This window comes from Armigeres subalbatus, chromosome 3 (assembly GCF_024139115.2).
Source record: "Armigeres subalbatus isolate Guangzhou_Male chromosome 3, GZ_Asu_2, whole genome shotgun sequence".
Classification (NCBI taxonomy): domain Eukaryota; kingdom Metazoa; phylum Arthropoda; class Insecta; order Diptera; family Culicidae; genus Armigeres; species Armigeres subalbatus.
In genome coordinates this window covers 302,418,215-302,432,196 of record NC_085141.1, presented here as the reverse complement: position 1 = coordinate 302,432,196, position 13,982 = coordinate 302,418,215, and the positions used below count along the sequence as shown (strand labels likewise).

The following is a 13,982-nucleotide window of genomic DNA, read 5'->3' as shown; positions in this document are numbered from 1 at the left end:
CAGCCTCTAAATCCCTGAAGAAGGTGTAATAAACACCGAAATGTTGGATAGTTGACGCAAAACCCGTTTTAGCTTATCATAAAGACTGAAAGAACCGAAAAAATACCGTCGTCAATTCCCTATCAACAATCTTTTTCCTCTATCAGAACTATCTAGATATTCATAAGGGAAGATCCATTAATTACGTAACGCAAAAATTGGGCATTTTCAACCCCCCCTCCCCCCTATGTCACACTTTTTGTATGAAACATCTGAAAATTTTGTATGGCCCGTCACACTTCACTCAACCCCCCCTCCCCCCTCTAAGCGTTACGTAATTTGTGGACGCTCCCTAATATTGTTTTATAGTAATTACTCCTTCTTTGAAAATTGCCCATTCTTCAACTTTGATTGATGAGATGAATGTGTTATTTTCAGCTGTAAGTTAAATGCATCTTGACGTAGGACTACGTCTGTCTTTTCTATATTAGGGTACACTTTGCGATTTTGAAAATCGGAGACCGTCCCGAAAATATGATAGATAGAGAAAGTTGGTTCTTCTCAAGGTCAGCATTTTCTGAAAAGAAAGGGTTAATTGCGAAAATGGACTGCTTCGGTGGCATCGGTTTTTGGCGTGGTAGTTTGGTTTCTGTTAGTGATTCCATTCATTCAAATTTATTGCATCATCACTCTCCGACGCGCGCTTGTGATTCTGCTACCGAAGCGCAACTTTCTGTCGCAATGCTTTATTTTGCTCTTTGAAGAAAATTCTCGGATCTACCTTCCCTTGTGTAAAATAATGGTCCAGCAAAGAACCGATATATTTCCAATAATGCGACTTTTCAATCTCTAACAGCAACAAAATCAGAATCTTGTGAGGAAATTTTATTTTACTGCTACTGATGCCATCCATTCGAACAAACTTATTGCATCATCTCCCTCCAACGCGCGCTTGTTATTCTACTGCTGAAGGAGAACTTTCTGTAGTCGCCAAATGATTAAGTTTTGCACTTTGAAGAAAATTCATCTCGGATCAAACTCCTTTGCATAAAATGGTGATTCGGAAAAAATAGATTTATTTTCCAATCTCCAACAGAAACAAAACCAAAGAATCTTATCAGAAACAGGAAAGTCGTTGAAGACGCCACTTTAGTGGAAAATTTCGTTTAGCTGCTGTTAGTGCTCGAAAAGGCGCATTATTGAAAATAAGGAATCGTTACTGTCGTTTAAACGAAAAAAAAAATCGAAAACTCAACCCGAATAATCTGTTTGACTGGGTGAAGATTTTTCCCAACGGTCAATACCTCTTCCTGGATAAATAGTTTTAGTCCTGAAAAGGACTGTTTGCAATCAATTCTTGAACTTCCTCCCAATTTTGCACCGGAGCCATAGAGAACGTATGCCTCCACCGCAGGCGGTAACCGAACGTTGCAAAGAAATATATTTGTTTTTGGTTCCGCGCCTTTTTTTCCTTTATTTGGGACATATGGGAGGATGGTGTCTTCTAGGATTCTAATGTCTTCCACTGAAAGCCAGACGAGTTGCTTCAGCGGCGATTAATCTCTTTTCAATAAATATTGGAGACTTAAATTCTATCCAACTAGAAGCTGCTATTCGGCTTTTCGATTTCATCGACTACTGATAGATCAAAAATGGGAATAAAATTTGTATGTTACTGCTGGTATTGTGCGCATTTGATAACCCAGACAGCCCCGCCCATTACATGCTGGGTACGCAATCGAGTAACTATGAAAAAGCACTAACCCTTACCATACTCTTTCCTAGCACAGACATCAATTTATTATAATCATTGGAAACTTTCTCTTCAAATTTCAATCAATGCTAGGAAGTGTTTCAGTGCGTTGGATAGAATCCCTATCATTCAATAGAAAAGCGAATACTTTGAGAAAGTGTATAAGAAGGTGTAGGTGGTCCTACGTAGTCCTACGTCACCTTTGCGGTTTTATAAATTCTTTTAGAATACACCCAACTTGTTTATGATAGACCCTTTGTCCCTTTCGACCTTTTTTTCCTCTATCGTTTGTCTTTTCGACCTTTTGTCATTTCGACCTTTTGTCTTTTCAACCTTTTGTTTTTAGACCTTTTGTCATTGATTCAGGAATACCAGCGCCTCTAGCGTTCTAATACTTCGGCATCAACATTTCAAAAGGGCGTAACTACTTTCGTATACAAATACTTCTCTCGTCGCTGGTGGGCTTATTTGAACCCACTCGCGTAATCCAATCCCATGGGGAATGGATGGCAGCAGTGACTTCTCTTCTTTCACTCCATGGTGCTGGATTGTATTGCTGTGCACTAATTAGCCCACCAGCGGTGACAAGTGACAGCTGACAGCTGCAGTAGTTTGGAAATTGAATCGGAAAGAGGAAAGTTTTCTCTGGAACAGCAATATTTGGCATAAACAGGGCAATTTTGGTAAATAGGTTGAGCAAAAAATCAAAGAATTTGAGCGAAAGTGGTTCAACGCATTTTCTTAAAATTACACGCGGTGCTCGAGGTTTTTGCTGTCAGTATACTAGATTTTTATGGGGAGATAACATTGCGGCGTTTTCTAAGGTGCGGTTGTTCCTGCGTGGAATTTTGTGCAAATGCGTTTCTGGAAGCATCGTATGGACAGCACCCTACAATATTTTCTTGAATGCAAGATGTTTAAGGTACACCCGATTCTTTTTTTACACGGGGGATGCGTGCCGTATGAAAAAAATCAGTGTAAAAATAATCCGTGTTATTTCGAGAAACCGTGTAAAAATAATCCGTGTTATTTGAAGAATCCGTGCAAAAAAAATCCGTGTTATTACGAGAAACCGTGTAAAAAAAGCCGTGCAAAAAATATCCGTGTAAAAAAAGTCATTGGCTCTTTGTTAATATGGGGGATGCGTTCCGTGTAAAAATAAATCCGTGTAAAAATAATCCGTGTTATTTCGAGAAACCGTGTAAAAAAAATCCGTGCTATTTCGAGAAACCGTGCAAAAAAAATCCGTGTTATTTCGAGAATCCGTGTAAAAAAAGCCGTGTAAAAAAAATCCGTGCGAAAATAATCCGTGTAAAAAAAGAATCGGGTGTACTCCAAAACGTTCTCAAGTTCAACCTAAAGTATCCGCCTGATCAACCAAGGCTTTTTGCAATGGCCTCAACGACGATAATATGTAATATAATATATTATGTAGCCAATCTACTTCAATAAGCGCGCAACATGCAAAGCCTTTTTTTTCAATACGAGATGTTCAAGGTAATACAAATTATTATCGAATTTATCTCAAGGTATCTACTAGATCAACCAAGATTTTTGCAATGTTCTCATCGTCACCTTATTTTCTTGAATTCGAGAAGTTCAAGGTACTCTGAAGCATGCTCGAGTTCAGTTCAAAGTATCTACCAGATCAATCATGATTTTTGCAATATCCTCATCGTCAGTATGTACCCAATCCAGCTCAAAAAGCAAATGAATGAGTTAAGATCTAGATATCTACCAGATGCACAATAATTAAGGAGATGTGAACAATGACTATTCAAATGTGGCTACGATTTTTTTTTTGTTAGGGCGTAGAACCAATGCGTTCACAAACTTGGATGATTACATCAAGCAAACCGACTTCCAGAATATTTTACCGACCCATAGAGACCTGCAATGGCTAGTACAAGTGACGATTAAAGTCATATAAGCTTAATAGAACTACAGGGATATCATATCTGACATCATTCATAAGATGGGTCATTGGACAGGTCAAATGATCTAAGCTCCAGAAAATTTTGGAGAACCAAAAAGGGTCTGTAGTATAATCGGCACTCGAGATGTAATACAGTTGATATCGAGATGTGGAACAAAAGTTCATTGAAAAATGTTCGAAAGGACTATCAAAGTAGCCGAGAAATTATTTTTTGCAATTCCTGTTCATAATACCTGGTTTACAGTTGTCATTTGAGTGATAAAACGGCCTACTTTTCCATACCAACAGAATGGGTGCTTTAATGACCATTATGCAACTCAAATGGGTTGCATAATATTCATTATAGCACTCATTTGGGTGCTAAAATGAAAAACCTACATTGGGACAGTAGTTACTGTGACATTCTTAATACTCCTATGCCATAGATCCAACTACTTAGACTTCAGAGACACAAAACCACACCTCCATCCGTGCACACACCACGCACTCACTCCCGGGCACTTCCGTATTCCATTCTACACTGCTCTCATCTATCCAACACATATACAGGATGCCACAGTTACATGACTACATTTAGCTGAATTAGTTTGGGTGAGTGTTTAAATAGTGTACTCTAAGCGTCTTGTAATAAATGAAAGGGTTTGTTGGACATAACATCACAATTTTCCAAAGGCTATTGCATCCATCGCTTCATAGCTTTTCAAGCTATGCAATTTGGCACGATAAGATGGAATCTTATTGTTCTCTGCCGCAACATAATTTTTTGGCATGAATAATCATGTTAGAGATCCTGATCTTATTTAGAGATCATCACGCTTATTCAAAAACTCGACCAGTTTATGTCTTATAAACAGATAGATATTTTTGGACATACACTAGCCGGCATAATAAAGAGCCGACTTGCCGTTTTTCATACAAAATGGTCAATTTTGAAGCTCCAGATCTCGGTTACCAGTGAACCGATTTTGTTTAAAATTTGACCAGAGCTCACTTATAACTTGAATTTCACCATACCATACCATACCTTACAGGATAAACATTTATTGCGGTGATACCAAAATGATTTTTTTAAATAAAAATGAATTTTCAAATATCTTGAAAACTACAACTCTTAGTGTTCAAATACCTATCTTCAACAAACTTTTTTGTTTTGCCAGAATATGAGTTTTAGCTGAACATGTTATCAGTCTTCAACCTATAGAACTTAAGATATAAAAAAAATTTCCCGGAAAATTCATTTTTGTATTACCGCAATAATTGTTTATCCTGTGAATCAATAAGGTCGGTACATAGTGCTGCAAAACGATGCTGGGTCATTAGGCCGAATTAGAACTGGGGAATCATAAGTGAGTAGTGCAAAGTGAAGAAGAAGTAGAACGGAAGAAGAAAAAAGGAAAAAGGAGGAAGAAGGAAGACAGAAGAAGGAAGTAGAAATAAAGAAGAAAAAAGAAGGAAGATGGGAGAAAGAAGAAAGAAAGCAGAAGAAAGAAGAAAGAAGAAAGAAAACAGAAGAAGGAATAAAGAAAAAAGAATAAGGAAGAAGGTAGAAGAAGAAAGAAGAAGGAAAAAGGAAGAAGGAAGAAGGAAGGAGAAAGGAGGAAGGAAGAAGAAAAAAGAAGGAAGAAGGGAAAAGGAAGAATGAAGAAGAAAGAAGGAAGAAGGCTGATAGATCTACACGCGTAATAAAAGATCAATCGTCCTGTCTCAAAAGTTGTCATGCTCTTTGTGATGCAAAAAATAGAATGCGCTCATGGCATACGCCTACGTTACAGGGCTTGATATGCACGTCTTGATTCTATGGAGTTCGTATTCTGCCTAGAACAGATGACAACAACACAAACTATTTGGAATGCAAACATATATTACCATATATTTTACGGGCAGCAGGGACTATGTCCAAGGGCTTGACGATCCCTCCCCAGGCCATCTGCGAGTTGTGGGGCTTGCCTAGGATGTGGTGGGGATTGACAGTGGGCCCTGTTAAATTCCTATAAAAAGCTGCATGTATCCGCAAGTAGGCCCCACCAAAGCGACTGTGTGCCGCTCAAAGCGCACAAGCCCAAGTCCTGGTGTTAGGTGGGACGCTAAACAGCCCTGACACGACGGCCCTCCGACGAGACAGGAGGTTTGCGCAGGCCCAATAAGCCGCCTAGAAAACCAATCATTACGAACAATATAAGAGATAATGCGACTCGATATAATCGGCAAAGACCTAGGCGACGAATACAGGATCACGATTGAAAGCTTGGAACATGGAATTGCAAGTCGCTAGGTTTCGCAGGTTGCGACAGGATGATCTACGATGAATTACATCCCCGCAACTTCGACGTCGTGGCGCTGCAGGAGATTTACTGGACAGGACAGAAAGTGTGGAAAAGCGGGCATCGAGCGGCTACCTTCTACCAAAGCTGTGGCACCACCAACGAGCTGGGAACCGGCTTCATAGTGCTGGGTAAGATGCGCCAACACGTAATTGGGTGGCAGCCAATCAACGCAAGGATGTGCAAGCTGAGGATTAAAGGCCGTTTCTTCAACTATAACATCATCAACGTGCACTGCTCACACGAAGGGAGACCCGACGACGAGAAAGAAGCGTTCTATGCACAGCTGGAGCAGACATACGATGGATGCCCACTGCGGGACGTAAAAATCGTCATCAGTGACATGAACGCACAGGTAGGAAGGGAGGAAATGTATAGACCGGTCATCGGACCGGAAAGTCTGCACACCGTATCGAATGACAACGGCCAACGATGCATAAACTTCGCAGCCTCCCGCGGGATGGTAGTCCGAAGCACTTTCTTTCCCCGCAAAAATATCCACAAGGCCACTTGAAGAGCACCTACCCAAGAAACGGAAAACCAAATCGACCACGTTCTAATCGACTAATTCTTCTCCGACATCACGAACGTCCGCACTTACCGCAGTGCGAATATTGAATCCGACTACTACCTCGTTGCAGTATGCCTGCGGTCAAAATTCTCGACGGTGTACAACACGCGTCAAAGTCGGACGCCACGGCTTAACATTGGGCGGCTACAAGATGGTAGACTAGCCCAAGAATACGCGCAGCAGCTGGAATTGGCACTCCCAACGGAAGAGACGCTAGGCACAGCATCTCTTGAAGATGGCTGGAGAGATATTCGATCCGCCATTGGAAGCACCGCAACCGCTGCACTAAAGGCACGGTGGCTCCGGATCAGAGAAACGACTGGTATGACGGCGTATGTGACCAGTTAGTTGAGAAGAAGAATGCAGCATGGGCGAGATTGCTGCAACAACGCACGAGGGCGAACGAGGCACGATATAAACAGGTGCGGAACAGACAAAACTCGATTTTCCGGAGGAAAAAGCATCAGCAGGAAGATCGAGACCGTGAAGAGACGGAGCAACTGTACCGCGCTAATAACACATGAAAGTTTTATGAGAAGTTAAACCGTTCACGTAAGGGCCACGTGCCACAGCCTGATATGTGTAAAGACATAAACTGGAAGGTTCGGGAAGGTTCAAGAAAAGACAATGTGAGCCACCCACCGCGAGTTGGCATCGGTGGTGACGAAATCGAGGTGGTAGAAGAATTCGTGTACTTCGGCTCACTGGTGACTGCCGAAAATGATACCAGCAGAGAAATTCGGAGACGCATAGTGGCTGGAAATCGTACGTACTTTGGACTCCGCAAGACGCTCCGATCGAATAGAGTTCACCGCCGTACCAAACTGACAATCTACAAAACGCTCATTAGACCGGTAGTCCTCTACGGACACGAGACCTGGACGATGCTCGTGGAGGACCAACGCGCACTTGGAGTTTTTGAAAGGAAAGTGCTGCGTACCATCTTTGGTGGGGTGCAGATGGCGGACGGTACGTGGAGGAGGCGAATGAACCACGAGTTGCATCAGCTGTTGGGAGAACCATCCATCGTTCACACCGCGAAAATCGGAAGACTGCGGTGGGCCGGGCACGTAGCCAGAATGTCGGACAACAATCCGGTGAAAATGGTTCTCGACAACGATCCAACGGGCACAAGAAGGCGAGGTGCGCAGCGGGCAAGGTGGATCGATCAGGTGGAAGATGACTTGCGGACCCTCCGTAGACTGCGTGGTTGGCGACGTGTAGCCATGGACCGAGCGGAATGGAGAAGCCTCTTATATACCGCACAGGCCACTTCGGCCTTAGTCTGAATAAATAAACAATAATGAAAAACCAACATCAGAACAGTAACTACATGACATTTTGCTTAATTGGCTTGGGTAAGTGCTCAAATAGTGTATTCTCTGCGCCTCGTAATAAACGAAATAGTTTGGTGAACATGATATCAAAATTTTCCAAAAGCAAATTCATCTATCGCTTCATGGCTTGTCGAGCTATCCAATTTAGCACGATAACATGGAATCTGATTGTTCTCAGCAGCAACACAATTTATTGGCAAGAATGATCATGTGGATTGTATTCACACTTAGAATATTTTACAGTATACGGTAATTTTTTACCGAACTTTCAACAGCTGAACGTACGGTAATCAGTTCGGTAGTTTTACTTTGTGATGATCTGTCAAAAACAACCGTACCGTTCGGTAATTCAAAAATCAAGATTACCGAACGTTTCGGTACTTTTATCCGTTTTGAATGAAAATATTTGTGTTTAATGTAGTAACAAAATAAAATATGAATACACTTATAGTTTTTAAACATGACTTTTGTTTATTCGTTTTTTTTTATCAAAAGGGTAAACAGAAAAACATCATATCAGAAACGGGCACAACCGAGGGAAATTACAAAAGTTTTTTTATTCAAACCGCAAAATCCTGAAAACACGGCTAATTACCCAGATAATGGCAGATATTGGGTGCGTTTTGTCGTTTAATTGCGGGATGTATTTTTTCGGCTTCAAAAAACTTGTGGCAATCCTCCATCATCGAAATTAAAATGAATAATTTTGCCTACGTTTCAAAAGGTCTCGGCTTTGAAAAAAGTAAAAGCCGCAATAAGCTGAAAAAATGTGATTGCGTTAGTGGTCACTTTACTTTATTTTCCAAGAAAGACTACCTGTTATTTTTTCACCTTTTAACATGTTTTTTTTTTGGAGATCCGATGGAAAATTGCGAAGCAACAATGTTTCAAACAAAACTGACTTTGACAATTTATCGCTTTAGGGAAGATCCATAAAGTACGTCACGCAAAATTTGGCTATTTTCAACCCCCCCCCCTTCGTCACACTTTTTGTATTAAACCTCTAAAATTTTTGTATGAGTCGTCACGCTGTTCGAAACCCCCGCTCCCCCCTATGAGCGTGACGTACTTTGTGGATGACCCCTTACCGTAGTTTTGTAATATATCATTTGTACGTATCATTGTACGTCGATAATTCGATTTTACTGAACAAACTGTAAGTTTAACTACCGAACTCTGTCAAATAATTTTGGATTTACAATTTGTTCGGTAATATTTGTTTTTATTTGTTCGGTAAAAATAATTTGGATACCCGAACTTACTGTAATTTTTTTGGTTTACCATAGTTTTTCGTCAAAAAAATTACCGAACAGCGAAATCGATTTTAAGTGTGTAGACTGTACAATGTTGGTGCAGATTTGTCTTTAATTTATATATCCATTTTTCGTCATTGCAAAAAATAGCGTGTGCAACTTGTTGCAAAACTCGATTTTTTCAGCACTCGTAGTATTCATCCGATAAACGTACAACTCGTGATAAAAAACATTTTTTGCAACTAGTTGCACAAACTACTATCATCGACTAGTCATTATTCTTTGCATATAGCTATAAAAATATTTTAGAAATGTTAATTTAAAAACAAAACACAACATTCTTTTATGGCTGCTTTTTATGCGAAATTGATCAAAGAGCCCACGAAACTTTTTTTGTCACTTTTATGAGGCGCTTTGATTTCTGGCTTATGACGATCACAACCTTTGGCAGTACTGGAATGGTAAATCCCTACTATCGGGTTAGCAGACTTGACAATAATTAACAAAGAAACATCTTAATTGGTTTTCCATACATGTAAACTTATTTGAACATCAATTACGCTTAAGCTGAGACGCTTAAACATCCGTTAAAGCTGAAACATTCAATGGATCTAGTATAACATTACTCACCGTATTCTACACGATCAGCAGCTTTTCCGACCTTCGTTCACTTTTGCAAATCACTGGTACGGTTTTGTCTTCTTCAGATTTTACCCCTACCGAACTTCTTTCTTCCACCAAATTAGATGCCGACTAGAGCAAAAACAACACAATCTTCCATCCCCCACGGGATGGATTTCCTCCAAATAGCTTATAGCCTTTCTCCACTACCGAACGATAAAAAATTACATCCCATTTCCAAAACCGTTCATATCACTCAGCACATTTCGGCCCGGCTTTCCATCAAACGCACAATTTCATCAAAATCATCATCAAGCTCGGCGCCGTCGGTCGGCTGCTGCCAAATCGACTTCCACCCAAGGATGGATGAGGAAAACCGGAAGAGCAGGGCCGAGGAACGCTTCACGCTCAACTAGACTCGAAGCAGCTTTGGCCGGTAAGCTCTCCGCTCGTCGGATTCTATTTTTCCTCTGGGCTGCAGCACCCGAAGTGCGTGGATTGCCTAATTTCACTAATCGCTTTCGCACATCATTAATCACATTAATGGAAAAACGCTTTGCCGCCAGAATCGAGCGGCTCTTTGGCCGCTGCACTATCTTCCCGTTTCTTTGGCGACTGACGATTTCGGGCTTTTCTTCGGCTTGAATGCCATATTTAACGTGTGACGAAGCAGTATATATTTTTGCGGCTTTTGTTTTGCGGATTTTTCACGCCTGAATCATCATTTTGTTTTCCTTTTTGTTCCTACCGAACAGAATAAAATCTCCGAAACAGCACAATTTGATTGAGGATGGAGGCGAGGGTAAATTTGTATTCCAAACAATATCATCCATTCACCACTCGTTCTGTTTTGCTTCCTCCGTTGGTGCTTTCCGGATCGCCCGGGAAAAAAGCATCCCAGCGTGAACGAAGAAAATTTGTTACAAATTTATTACATTATGATTTATGGCATACTTTCAGGCGGGGTGAGACACATAAAAGCGATGTTGTTTTTCTGACTTGTCAGACCAAAGCCAGTCGCCATCCCCATCCCTGCACAATAGTTCACAGCAGTTACAGCCCGAAGCTGGAATCGCGACCCATGTGTCGAAAAAAGGTTTGAATCTGTTTTTCACTCTGCTTGAATACAGTATTTTTTCATCTTTATATAAATTTCAATGCATTAAAATGGATGACGATTTCCAACTGTTTTCGAGAAAAAACATCTGTCTTTATCCCGAAGTACACGAATGAAAACACATCTCTTCAACCCTTTGCAGGTATTATGAAAAATTCCGCAAGTGAACTGTTCGAGTGCAAACGCGAAACTAGTTGGATTCCATCGAAGCACTTCTGTTTTTGTAACTCGATGGTGGTACGATGCTTTGTATTCCTTCACCCTGTCGCCGAACGCAATCGCCCATTGCTGTTGTTGCTCCTGGCAGCATTCACCAGCCACCCTCGCGCCAAACTGTCGTCTCCAGTCGTAGCACACCCCCCGATTGCGTACTCCAACGCCATCGTCGGCAACCCCAATAATTGCTAGTTAAGTAGTTACACACTCCCATGCCACTAACACCACCATCACCGAACGGGATGCAACACTACCACCACTGTTGAAAAGCAGTAATAAGTAAACCACGTCGTACGACCATCGTCAACCACGTCGTCGTAGTTCCTGAGGGTTCAATACTACAACGCACGCCATGTGCTTCTCCGGAAAATTTCTAACGAACTATCCCATTGTGTGGCAGCATTCAGCGAACAGTACTTTCGTGAAACAGTGTGCGGGTGTCGCTAGCAGGTAACTAAAACCGAACCGAAGTGGAGCCGCGTCCGACGAGAACTGAACAAACCCCGTGATGTATGCAACAGCCAAACCCGTGTAGTTTACGCAAGAACCGAAGAGGGGCGACGTCTGACAGATGCTCAATCACAGCCGTCTTCGTGGAGCAGACGATTTCACTGTCGGAGTGAAATCGAACGCATGCGCTGTGCATGCGTACACACAGGTGGCGGTTCGTCGGAGTTTTTACTGTGGGAATATACTGCTATTCGTTAAGATTTTGTGAAGAACTTTATGCAGATTAAGGCTAGCCTTTAAGTTATGGCTCAACAATAAATTAAAGAACTTAGCGCATGACCTTCCCAATAATAAAAAGTACATTCAAAATAGACTATTGGTTAAGGATGTGGGACACATTTGCATACATTTAGTTTCACGAAAGAGTAAAAAGGAGGATTACCAGTGAGATCCTGATTATGAAACTCTGGCCGCAAGTTAACGGATCTTGTCTTGGATAATGCAATTTTGTGTTAGCGAGGGCTGGCAGCCGAGTCATTCTATTCTCTTAGTAGAGCCGGATGACACCGACTCCAAACGGCGAGTGGGCCAATGGTCCGGCTGTATTCTTATTCCTTCTTCAATGGCTCTACATTCCAACTGGAACTTGGCCAGTTATTAATTGAAAGCTTTTCTATGCCTGCCATTGCATGAGTATGTATCTTGTATGGCAAGTACAATGGATACACTATGCCCAGAGTGTCGCGAAAGTTTCCAACCCAAAAACATCCTAGACCGGACCGAGAATCGAACTCACCATCTCCGGACCATCTCCGCCTTTGCTTACAAAAATACTGGAGACTTACTTAGGCTGTTTTCCATCCCATAAAATCGTTGCAGTCCTTGTTGCACGCTGTCCAATCTTGCTAACCAGTTTTTCCTAGTGGATGGGAGTAGGCTCAGATGTTCTTTCCTGGCTTGGCACGGCAGCCACAAGGGGGACCCATTAGCTATGAGTAACCAAAATACAAATTCTTCAAGCAACTCGATCACACCATCAAGTTTGCGAGCGTTATGATGACCATCAGCTAGTAACTGATGAAGAACCTAGAACAGGACGCGTTTATCAGGAGGATGACAGGAAGCGATAATGGCGACGGAGGCTTTCTCCTTCCTTGGAGGTGCCACGATGGCCCAACAAGAGGAAATTGACTTCGAAATGACACAGGCAGCAATCAGGCGAAGACGTTGATCGTAAAGTCAAACGACGTGCGACCATAAAGGCCAAACGTCTTTTGGACGGAGCAAATCGGGGTGCAGTGGAGCCCGAAAGGCGTTAACCCTAGAAGGCAACTTATCAGCCTACAAAGAGGAAAGGCACCATCACGACGCAAGTCGCCGGCCCTGAAGAGTGTACCAGCCAGCCTGTGCCATCGGCACACGGAATCCACAACGGTCATGGAGAGAGGAAAGTTGAAGATCGGCTGGTCAGTATGCCCGATAAGCATACTTCAGCCACCTTCAGTGGAAAGGTGCCATCGATGCTTAGAGTCCGGACATAAGCCCTATGACTGTAAGAGCCCAGACCATACTAACCTGTGTCATCGCTGTAGTGAAGAAGGGAACAAGGCGCAGAAATACGATAAGAAGTAAATCCGTAGCCACGGGCTCCATCCCAGTACACCGAGGGTTACTACCCCGAATTACAATCTTTGCAAAGAATAAAAAAGTTAGTTGCCTAGAGAAACACAAAAAAGATTCTGTTTTACCAACATTTTTGATTTTTTGCCTTTCTAGTACAACAAAGTTGTACCAGAAGGCTATAATTTCACTCCAAAAGTGTGTATGTGTGTAGCCCATAAATATTTTTTTTGTTAAGGACATAGTTGGAAGAGTACCACGATGGCAGTCAATATGGCACCGGACCTTCCACGGGTCGACCCCACACCTCCCGCACTCCTCTCCCACCAACATTCGAATGCATCGAACAGCATCGAACAAAACTTTAATATTCAAATTACTAACCTGTTCACAGCATATTTATTCACTTCCCGTGATAATGAACATGTTTCTTCACAGAGTCCCATGTATTTCGGCTCGAATAATATAATAAATCAGCAGTTTCGTGCCAATTTAATAGCCGTTTTCGATTTGGTGGGTTTATCACTGCACTTCACTTCTTCTTAAAGGGTATTGAAAAAATCAAGTTTTCACTCACTTCTCCGCACATGAGCAGCCCGAAATGTTGATGGAATGCAAATTAAACATCACTTTTTAAAATCAATCACTTGTTTGAAGCGAAAACTCGATATAAACTGCTATTTTTCCCCGAATAAAACTATGAAAAAGCGATCGCGGAGCAAATGTAAACACCGGCGACGACAGCAGCAAACTAATAATTAGGGTGGCTCAAGAATGATTTTTCTCCGCCACGCTCAGTAGATTATGT

At 41.9% G+C, this 13,982-nt stretch overlaps 1 protein-coding gene across 2 annotated transcripts in view; it reads right to left on the bottom strand.

The window, feature by feature from the left end:
* LOC134225026 (uncharacterized) overlaps nt 1–11,692 on the bottom strand; it is a 304,150-nt gene extending 292,458 nt beyond the window's left edge. Inside the window, exons 1-2 of one of the 2 annotated variants that reach the window (XM_062704768.1) lie at nt 11,150–11,692; nt 9,781–9,977 (exon numbers count right to left, since the gene is read on the bottom strand). The gene's annotated coding sequence lies outside the window, so the exon portion shown is untranslated. Of the gene's footprint in view, nt 1–9,780; nt 10,228–11,149 lie in introns of those variants that run through there. The other variant, XM_062704767.1, reaches the window with a different exon arrangement.
* Nucleotides 11,693–13,982: the final 2,290 nt, after the last annotated feature.